At 42.1% G+C, this 12,122-nt stretch overlaps 1 protein-coding gene across 2 annotated transcripts in view; it reads right to left on the bottom strand.

Moving 5' to 3' along the window:
• The window catches only part of ERI3 (ERI1 exoribonuclease family member 3), a 922,564-nt gene extending 910,858 nt beyond the window's left edge, over window positions 1-11,706 (bottom strand). The window contains exon 1 of one of the 2 annotated variants that reach the window (XM_053693395.1): window positions 11,589-11,706. The gene's annotated coding sequence lies outside the window, so the exon portion shown is untranslated. The remainder of the gene's footprint in view (window positions 1-11,588) is intronic. The other variant, XM_053693393.1, reaches the window with a different exon arrangement.
• Window positions 11,707-12,122: the final 416 nt, after the last annotated feature.

Here is a 12,122-nt window from a genome sequence, read left to right as displayed (position 1 = left end):
AGATTAGCCTGTTTTTTCATAGTCTACCATATAAGGTTTATTAGCTAATCAGCTTTTGAAAGTTTTGTTCTTAGAACCTGCTGCTTCAAACTGCTACTCCAATAGAAAATGCAATTCCTCCCGCACCCTTTACCCAATAGAATCCATTGACTTCAACACGTACTCTTAGATATAGTAATCAACTTGATCGTGTCTGCCTATTGGCTATTCAGCTTATTATTTACTGCCCTTAGCATCGGTATTACCATTTATATTAGAAATGCCTGCTTTATTTTTAAACTAAACCTTAGTTAGATCTCCTATTTATCCTAACCTAGTCTATGTAGAAATGTAATTTATGTGTATATATTTTTATTTATTTTTTGTATAGTCTACATACAGATTTACCTTTGGCACTCAAATGCAAGTAGATGTTTATGCTGGGGTTACTGGTGGCCGATATATAGTATTTACCCAGTGCAAAATAATTTGTATATTCATTATATTGGTCAAAAACATATAGGTTGCTCATGCCCTCACATCCTAGTTCCCCTTGGGGATCTTAATTATATATCCTGTAAGTTCAATTATGTATCCTGGTTTCATTTTATAATACGGACCCTTGCTGCTTTAGTAATTAGGTGCCATCACCCTACTATATCCCATACTTAGTACATAGTCTTAGCAACTAACCCATCGCCCTCTGCCATCAATCCTCCCACACTACTTAATTTCCCTACTACCCAACTTATTTCCAAATCTGACCATATCTAAGCGTGTTTATAGCCATTACCTTTCCCAAGCTATACTTTGCTAACCTTCTTGTACTCTATACTTCTTATTTGAAGGATATTACACTTCCTAAGCATTTGCTAAAATACATCAATCATCACTTAGAGTTCTTCATATCTTTAAGTTTATCCACACTAGCTCAATAACTTATATTTTAAGCGGTGCTTACGTGCTGATTGTTATTGACTATTCCGTAATCCCCCCATGCTTTATACCCGTTTATTTTTTTGTTTTGAAGCTCATAAAGAGCTGCCCATCTGACAGTTATATTTTACATTCCTAGACCATTTGACCTAAAAATTAGGCTTCTAACTAGTCAGTCTATTATGCTATTGTATTGTAAAACCGAGGTTTCACTAGCCTACTTATTGTTTATTTTATAATGGTTGAACATAACATTTTCCTTTATTCTGTTCTTACTCTTGTATTTTTTTTTTTTTATCAAAAGGCGATCAGTGTTCTATGTATGTTGTGCAAAACCTCAATAAAAATTATTGGGAAAAAAAAAAAAAAATATGTGAAGAACATAGGAATGTAAAGCGTAACACACTTCGGGTTTCGTGCTTTCTGTCTAAAGCAACGTCAGGTTAGCACACATGAAAAATTTGTTATCTTGGAGGCACGTTAAAGAAATATTAAATATATAAAAATTTTAAAAAATTAATTATTATAGATGTACTAATCCGTAGAAAATAACTAAAATTTAACAAATATAAGCAATTTGTATATCTTGACTCATATCCCTGGGTAATGCTTTCCAATGAGAAGCCCTCTTCCAAAGGGGCGTGGACAGAATTGACCACTCCCCTGATTACCAATAAAGGTAATCTGGACACATTCCCCTATCCTCCTAGTGATGTCCTTCCTTAAAGGTGGAAACGAGGGAAGGGAGCCTGGAAAGCATACCCAGGGATATGAGCCAAGATATAGAAATTGCTTATATTTGTTTGATAATTTCTAGTTATCTTGGGCCTCCCTGGTAATGGTTAGCAGTGAGAAGAGAATAAAAGCAATAAAAAAAAAAAAACAGTAAAAATCGAGTGGGGAAAAAAAATCTGTCAAAGGAAATGCTGCAAAAAGTATAAAGAAATGTATTTAGGAGACCGCAGAAGATAAGGCTTTTTGACCAAACTTTCACTATGTGGAGAACTCCAGAGCGCCGCTTGACATATCTCTAAAGGTGTAGCATCTGCTTCCAAAGCCCATGATGTTGACACTGCTGTTGTAGAATGCACCTTAAGTACAACTGGAACTGGTTGATTCTTTTGTTTATAGGCTTGTGAGATTGTCTGTACTATCCAACTGGCCAAAGGGGATTTTGCAAGATGGAGCTTGACCCTATCGTAAACCCCTCACAAAGAGACCCCTGACCCTTAGCTCTACAATTAGAGGAAGCAAGTTCTTAGTGAATACTCAAGGAGCTGTGGATACGGAAGAGCAGTGAACTGAAGTGCTGTCTTCCTGTTGAAAATCTTAGAAACTGCCTGTGAGCCTCTGTGATAGGGATGTGAAAATATGCATCATTTAAAACCACTGACAACAAAAAAAGCCCATGGAGGCAAAATGCTTATTACTGAAATAAGGGACTCCATCATGAATTTCCAAACTTCTAGGAAGGAATTTAGACGCCTGAGGTCCAACACCGGTCTCCAAGAATTGTTGTTAGTTTTTTTTACTAGAAATAGAGGAGAGTAGAAGCCCTGAAAATACTGACATTCCGGAACCTCTTGAATTACCTCCTGTTCCAGAAGGTCCTGTACAAACTGGTGAATGGCCTGAAGTTTAAATTTTTTCTCTGGGAGTGGTGAGCCCCAAGCCAAGAGATGTAATTGCAAAAAATGCAGCATGTCTGCAGAATGAATGGGACGCATGCAGGAACTGCTAGCTCTTTCGCTTTGCAGCGCTGCTCCGCATCAGGCTATTCTCTTCCAACAGCACCGTGCTCTGGCTGCACTGTGTAAGTTTTCCTTAACACAGTGCATTCAGAACAAAGTGCTGTTTGAAGAGAACGGTAAAATATAGAACAGTGCAATTATTTTTGACTGGCTCGTAGGCATTTTTTCACAAGACAATTTAAAAACTTCAAATTTATTTTTTTCTCTACAGATAATTTGTATGCTGCGCTATATTATAAAAAAACTTTTAAAAATCCTTCATTCTCCAGTTAATCCACACATTGCAATTGAACGGGTGCTTAATGTAATTGCCTAATTTAAAGTTTTAGTTCAAGATGATCTGCAGAAAATTTTTTACTAAAAAAAAATCTCATTGCAGAAAGTGAAAAAAGGTGTTGCATCTGGGGTGGTGAGATTATAAAGCAAGAAATTGGAGATTTGGTGGCAAAAGGACTCCCTTGTGAAAGAGGTCTTAAAATTTGGATATTGATTTTCTGTCTATGGGCATAAGAATAAGATTTATTCAACTTTGGTGGTGACTGGGGAAGAAAATGACTTTTCCCTCCTGAATATTTAGAAATCAGAGTATCAAGCTCAACCAAATATCAACCAAAAAACGTTACCTTAAATGGTAGGCGCAATAAATTAATGTTGGAGCTCGGATCAGCCTCCTAGCGACAAAGCCAAAGCACTCTCCTTACCATGTTAGCAATATTCAAGGATCTGGCTGTTAAATGTAGCATCTCAGAAACAGCAGATAATGAATAGACAAAAGCTTTCTTTAAATTTGAAATAAAAGGCATACATGTTTGCACATCCTGAGAGGCAGAAATGCTTTGCAAAATATTAGAAGACCATGGATCTGTAGTTTTAAAGACAGAAAATAAAGCCAAAAGTGGATGCAAAAGGGCTCCCTGCTGCAAATACGTTACTTAAAGGGACAGTCAACAGCAGAACTTTTGATGTTTAAAAAGATAATCCCTTTATTACCCATTCCCAAGTTTTGCATAACTAACAATGTTATAGAAATATACTTTTTACCTCTATAATTACCTTGTTTCTATGGCTCTGCAAACTGCCCCCTTATTTCAGTTCTTTTGACAAACTTGCATTTTAGCCAATCAGAGCTATCTCCAGGGTAACTTCACGTGCATGAGCTCAATGTTATCTATATGAAACACATGAACTAATGCCCTCTAGTGGTCAAAATGCATTAAGATTAGAGGCAGTCTTCAAGGTCTAAGTAATTAGCACATGAACCTCCTAGGTTTAGCTCTCAACTAAGAACACCAAGAGAACAAAGCAAAATTGGTGATAAAAGTAAATTGGAAAGTTGTTTAAAATTACAATCCCTATTTAAATCATGAACGTTTTTTTTGGACTTGACTGTCCCTTTAAGTTTATGCTCTTTTTTTTATCCATTACATCCCTAAAAGCTCAAGCGTCAGCTATAGGTTAAGCTCGAAATTGCTGCATCAATTTTATGTGGAGTAAAAAATTGACCATGAAGTGGTTTAGGTAAAGGAACACTTTTGAATAATTTCTCAGAAACAAACTGCTTTTCATTTTCTAAAAATTCCTCCAAATAAATATTATTTACAGACTCATTCACTGGAAAGGCATCAACGGAATCTGTCTTAGATTTAAACCAGTCTGAAGACACAGAAGGTTGTTCTTCCTCAACACCTAAAGTCCCTTTGATGCATTTAATAAATTCATATAAATGTAGCAGAATCAATCACTGCAGTAGAAGCGGGATCATTTGACTATATTGAAGAATCCTTGCCTCAGAATCAGTGTCAGATAGTTGAACACCCTCAGAACCATGTTCACCAGAAAATGTGGCTGCAGTAGACTTCCATCAAAAAGTTGAAAAAGGCATTCTTTACATATTTGCTTATCCTGTCAACAGGGCTATTACACAATGCACAGGCAGACTCAGGGCTAAAAAGAATAAATAAAGCCTCATACGCAAAATTATATTTTAAAAAAAACAACACAACATTCTGTAAACAGCATAAACAAACCATAAAGAAAAAAAACATAACTTTCTAAAAGAACTGCATCTCCCTGGGAAGTGTCAGGATAAGAAACAGGAGAGGTTAAGATATCAAGCATAACTATAGAAAATAGAGGAGCCCAATATTGATAGAGCATATAAAAAGGTGCTTGAATAGTGGTACAGCCCAACTGGCACATAACCAGAAACTCACGGTGGAATAGGGAAATAACAACAGAGACTCCCAGCAAACAAAACAGAAACTCCACAGTTAACGCCGAGACCAATTTGAATTTAATGCGCTACAGCAGAGAGAGAGAAGAGGAAGAGAGGAAAAGAGGAGGAGGAGAGATTCTCACTGGTAGGCATAGCCGGGGAAGGCCTGGATATATATTTTTAAAGTATCTATAATCATTTTTAATAGTTTATATTTAATATTTCAATAACATGCCTTAAGATAACCAATTTTTTATGTGCACTAACCCGCGGAGCCTGCTCATTTTAGGTTCAGAACCCTGGATAGCACTTGGTTATTGGTGGTTACATTTGCAGCCATTGTTAGAGCATGCAGCTTACATTTCAGGAAGAACAGGATGCTGAGCAGAAAGAAAACTTAAGATGACAAAAAGCCACCGTTCTAATCAAACAAGACCCATCAATGTATTATAGAAAATAACTAACATCAACAAAGACAAATGTGCTAGGTAGAAAAAGAGAAAGGAGATTGTATTCAACAAGGAACCAATGATTAAATGTTACATTTGTAAAAGAATGTATTCAAAAAAATAAACAGGAAAGTGCTGGAAACCCAAACACAAGAAGAACCCAAACACAAGAAGAACCCAAACACAAGAAGAAATGCAATAATTAAAAGTTTGATGGAGGAGGGATAATGGTTTGGGCTGTTCAGGGTTTTGGCTAGACACTTTATAAAGTGAAGGGTACAAAGACATTTTGGACGATTGGGAGCTTCCAACTTTGTTGCAACAGGTTGGGGAAGGCCCTTTCCTGTTCTAGCATGACTGTGCCCCTGTGTGCACAAAGCAAGGTAAATAATAAAGTTATTGTTTGACAAATTTGTTGAGTAGGAACTTGAGCAGCCTGCACAGAGCCCTGATCGCATCCCCACTAAACACCTTTGGGATGATTTAGACACCGATTAGGAGCCAAACATTCGTGTCCAACATCAGTGCCTGATCTTACAAATGCTTTTTGGCTGAATGGCACAAATTCCCATAGACCCACTACAAAAATATGTGGAAAACCTTTGCAGCTATTATAGCCATAACATCTTCTGCTAAGAGGGCTGGCAACTCCATATTAATGCCCATGGTTTTGGAAAGGGATGTCCAACAAGCACATATAAGTTTAAGATTAGGTACCCAACATACCTTTAAAAATCAGTGTATATAAACTATATGGCTAAAGTAAATTATTCATTCAGAAAACCTGGAAAATCATATTTTGGCTAGGTAAGAACATGCAAAAATGATTATTTACCAGGATTATTATCCAGGATTCTGAAATATGTATTGTTTTTGTATCATTTTTAAAGGCAGATTTTCAAGGACCATCATACAGGACTATTCTTCACAGTTTTTGTAAATAATTTATTGTAAATTTCAAAACAGAATAAAAAAAAAAACTAAAAAAAACACCATAATTAAATAATGCACACTGATAATTATTAACATGCATATTCATTGATAATAAAAGCATTTTAATATATCTTACCCGATAAATGAGATTGTATTGTACACCATTACACATTAACTACCCTATCGCACACCATTGCACGCTACGTACACTACTGCAGACCATTGCACGCTACATACACTATCGCACACCATTGCATGCTATGTACACTATTGCACGCTACATACACTACTGTACATTAACTACACTATTGCACGCTACATACACTACTGAACACTAACTACCTTATCTCACACTAAGTACACTATTTCACACCATTGCATGCTACGTACACTATTGCACACTAGGTACACTATATTGCATGATATTATTATTATCGGTTACTTGTAGAGCGCCAACAGATTCCGCAGCGCTAAGCTATGTACCCTATCGCACACTAAGTACACTATTGCACGCTACATACATTGTATTGCACACCATTCATTGCACACTACATACACTATCGCACACTGAGTGCACTACTGCACGCACAGTACCCTATCACACTACGTTCACTATTGCACGCTAGGTACACTACCGCACACTAAGTACACTATCATACGCACAGTACCCGAACACACACTACGTACACTATTGCACGATTTGTACAGTATTGCACACTACATTGCATGCTACGTACCCTATCGCACATCATTACACGCTACATACACTATCACACACTAAGAACACTATTGCACACCACGTACACTATATCGCACACAGCTATGTACACTATTGCACACCACGTACACTATATTGCGCGCTGCGAACCCTATCGCCCACCACCGCGCGCTGCGTACCCTATCGCACACCACCGCGCGCTGCGTACCCTATCGCACACCATTGCACGCTATGTACACTATCACACACTAAGTACACTATTGCACACCATTGCATGCTAGGTACCTTATCGCACACTAAGTACACTATTGCACGTTACGTACACCATTGCACGCTATGTACCCTATTGTACACTAATTACATTACTGCACACAGCACACACACTATATTACATGCTATGTACACTAAGCACGCTATTGCATGCTACGTACCCTATCGCACACCAAGTACACTATTGTACGCTAAATAACCTATCGCACGCTACACACCCAGTACCCTATTGCACACCAAGTACACTACACTAAGTACATTACTGCAAACCATTGTACACTACATACACTATATTGAACGCTATGTACACTATAACACACTACATACCCTATCGCATACTAAGCATGCTTTTGCATGCTACGTACATTATCGCACACTACGTACCCTATCGCACACTGAGAACACCATTGAACACTATGTACCCTATCATACACTTAGTACATTACTGCACACCATTGCACGCTACACACACTTTATTGAACGCTATGTACACTAAGCACCCTATTGCATGCTACGTTCACTATCGCACCCAACGTACCCCATCATACACTGAGTACATTACTGCACACCATTGCACTCTACACACACTATCTTGCACTCTACGTACCCTATTGCACACTAAGCACGCTACCTACTCTATCGCACACTAAGTACACTATTGTACACCATTGCACGCTACATAACCTATCGCACACTAAGAACACTATTGCACGCTACATACACCATTGTACACTAAGTACATTACTGCACATCATTGCACGCTACACACACTATATAACACGCTATGTACACTATAACACGTATCCTATCACACACTAAGCACACTTTTGCATGCTATGTACCCTATCGCACACTGAATAAACTATTGTACACCACTCCACGCTATGTACCCTAACATACACTAAGTACATTACTGCACACCATTGCACACTATACACACTATATTGCACGCTATGTACACACAGCACGCAATGTACACACTACGTACACTTTCGCACACTGAGTACACGGTACATAACCAATCGCACACTACACATCCAGTACCCTATCACACACTAAGCATGCTACGTATACTATTGCACGCTAGGTACACTATATTGCATGCTAAGTACACATGGTCATTACGTTAGCATAAAGTGTGTTTTACAGTTGTTATCAGATAAAGACAATTAGGGACAGATATGAAGTAGGGATACACACAGTCATTAGGATAGTATAAAGTGCATTGTTTTACAGTTGTTATCTGATAAAGACAATAAGCTACAGATATGTAGCAGGGTTACATAAGGTCTTTATGTTAGTATAAAGTGTGTGGTTTTACCACTGTTATCAGTTAAAGCCAATTAGGTACAGATACGTAGCAGGGTTATACCCTTGAGAAGTCAGCAGCTGCATTTCAAGGTCTGAGAGTTAGAAATTGTTCTAGTTTCAGAGCTAAAATGCATGAAAAGGAGGCAAGGTAAATAATGTAAATATATTGCTAAGTTGTTTGATTACATATAACTAAACATTTTATATAAAAAATCTCAAAGTATTTACTGCCCTTTAATAAAGCTGCATGAGACAAAGTCACACATCCCCAAGAACTCCAGAACATAACGCTAGGTCATCAGATGAGCAATGTGATGAACAGCCCCATAAGGAGGTAACTAATCATATTCTGAAGAGTGCTTGGGTGGGGAATCATAGACAAACATGCAGGTTGGGCTATAACACTATAGCACAAGTGCTGCATGTGACCACTGACACACACCTACCCATAGTTTTAAACCACCCTACATTACAAGTGAGCAACAATCAATGTCATTTGCATTTTTAAAAAAACAAGAAATATTCTGTGTATTACCGATATACAGGATAAACACATAGCAAACACCTATAAAAGAAGAAGGAAGCTAATTATCTTTAGGAAATTATTAATAGTCGGTAAGTTTAAGTGCTAGATGGGACAGTCGCTCACCCATTTCACCCGGAGCCCCCCCAGTCACTGCGCTCACCCATTTCACCCGGACCCCCCCAGTCACTGCGCTCACCCATTTCACCAGGCCCCCCCTCCCCCGTCACTGCGCTCACCCATTTCACCCGGACCACCCCCCAGTCACTGCTTTCACCCATTTCACCCGGACCCCCCCCCCCACACACACAGTCACTGCGCTCACCCATTTCACCCGGACCCCCCCCCCCCACAGTCACTGCGCTCACCCATCTCACCCAGTCCCCCACCAGTCACTGCGCTCACCCATCTCCCCCGGACCCCCACCAGTCACTGCGTTCACCCATCTCCCCCGGACCCCCCCCCCCCCCCACAGTCACTGCGCTCACCCATCTCCCCCGGACCCCCACCAGTCACTGCGCTCACCCATCTCCCCCGGACCCCCACCAGTCACTGCGCTCACCCATCTCCCCCGGACCCCCACCAGTCACTGCGCTCACCCATCTCCCCCGGACCCCCACCAGTCACTGCGTTCACCCATCTCCCCCGGACCCCCACCAGTCACTGCGCTCACCCATCTCACCCGGACCCCCACCAGTCACTGCGCTCACCAAGATTCTCCTTCCAGGCCCAGCGCTGAGCCCTCTCTCAACCAGGCCCAGCGCTGAGCCCTCTCTCAACCAGGCCCAGCGCTGAGCCCTCTCTCAACCAGGCCCAGCGCTGAGCCCTCTCTCAACCAGGCCCAGCGCTGAGCCCTCTCTCAACCAGGCCCAGCGCTGAGCCCTCTCTCAACCAGGCCCAGCGCTGAGCCCTCTCTCAACCAGGCCCAGCGCTGAGCCCTCTCTCAACCAGGCCCAGCGCTGAGCCCTCTCTCAACCAGGCCCAGCGCTGAGCCCTCTCTCAACCAGGCCCAGCGCTGAGCCCTCTCTCAACCAGGCCCAGCGCTGAGCCCTCTCTCAACCAGGCCCAGCGCTGAGCCCTCTCTCAACCAGGCCCAGCGCTGAGCCCTCTCTCAACCAGGCCCAGCGCTGAGCCCTCTCTCAACCAGGCCCAGCGCTGAGCCCTCTCTCACCCAAACCCCATGCACAGCACTGACTCCTCTCTCACCCTAACACAGCAGTGACCCCTCTCTCACCCAAACCCCATGTACAGCACTGACCCCTCTCTCATCCAGGCACAGCGCTGACCCCTCTCTCACCCAAACCCCATGCACAGTGCTGAACCCTCTCTCACCAAGACCCCAGGTACAGTACAGAACTGACCCCGCTCTCACCAAGACCCCAGGTACAGTACAGAACTGACCCCTCTCTCACCAAGACCCCAGGTACAGTACAGAACTGACCCCTCTCTCACCAAGACCCCAGGTACAGAACTGACCCCAGTCTCGCCCATTCACCTGGTACAGAACTGACCCCTCTCTCGCCCATTCACCTGGTACAGAACTGACCCCTCTCTCGCCCATTCACCTGGTACAGAACTGACCCCTCTCTCGCCCAATCCCCAGGTACAGAACTGACCCCTCTCTCGCCCAATCCCCAGGTACAGAACTGACCTCTCTCTCACCAAGACCCCAGGTACAGTACAGAACTGACCCCTCACTCACCAAGACCCCAGGTACAGAACTGACCCCTCTCTCGCCCATTCACCTGGTACAGAACTGACCCCTCTCTCGCCCATTCACCTGGTACAGAACTGACCCCTCTCTCGCCCAATCCCCAGGTACAGAACTGACCCCCCTCTCGCCCAATCCCCAGGTACAGAACTGACCCCTCTCTCACCAAGACCCCAGGTACGGTACAGAACTGACCCCTCACTCACCAAGACCCCAGGTACAGAACTGACCCCTCACTCACCAAGACCCCAGGTACAGAACTGACCCCTCTCTCGCCCATTCACCTGGTACAGAACTGACCCCTCTCTCGCCCATTCACCTGGTACAGAACTGACCCCTCTCTCGCCCATTCACCTGGTACAGAACTGACCCCTCTCTCGCCCATTCACCTGGTACAGAACTGACCCCTCTCTCGCCCATTCACCAGGTACAGAACTGACCCCTCTCTCGCCCAATCCCCAGGTACAGAACTGACCCCTCTCTCACCAAGACCCAAGGTATATAACTGACCCCTCTTTTGCCCAGTCCCCGGGTACAGAGCTGGCCCCTCTCTCTGTGGTAACTCACACCCAGAGAACCCAATGGCACGGTCACTATCCCTCAGTGAACTCTCACAGGCCCCTCAGTGTAAGAATAAGCATGGTGTCACTATGGCTTGCAGGCCTCACCCCCTGAGTCAGGCCCCAGCACACCCGGTGCACACAGTACAAAGACAATACACAATGACACATCGCACGAACACACGAGGGTCACAGCCGCCCCCTCACATACACTGAACACCACACGACTCACCTCTCACTTTTCCCCTGTGTGTAGAAACGTCCAAGACAGGCAGGTTCTCCCACCAATCGGAACGGTCGCTGCCGGTACACTCAGCCAATCAAAGTCGGCCTGGGCGGGTAAATCCAGCAGGTTCCCTCTGCTCTTCTCCTGTACAAATTCACATGGGAATGCCGATCCAACATGGCGGTAAGTGAGGCATGCCGGGACTTGTAGTCTTAACGCAAATTTACTTCAGTGACAGTGTGTATAAGTGTTAGTGTATCACTCAATTTTTCACCCAAAAGTTGAGTGAAGTTTATTTGAAAAAAAAATAAAAAAAAATATATATATATATATATACATATGTGTGTATATATAAAATATATATATGTATATTTATATATATATATATATAAATATATATATATATATATATATATATATATATGTGTGTGTGTATATATATATATATATATATATATATATATATATGTGTGTTTATGTATATATATATATTTATATATATATGTGTGTATGTATATATATATATTTATACAGTATATA

The sequence above is a fragment of the Bombina bombina genome, chromosome 10 (assembly GCF_027579735.1).
Source record: "Bombina bombina isolate aBomBom1 chromosome 10, aBomBom1.pri, whole genome shotgun sequence".
Classification (NCBI taxonomy): Eukaryota; Metazoa; Chordata; class Amphibia; order Anura; family Bombinatoridae; genus Bombina; species Bombina bombina.
This window is presented reverse-complemented; position numbering and strand designations above follow the sequence as displayed.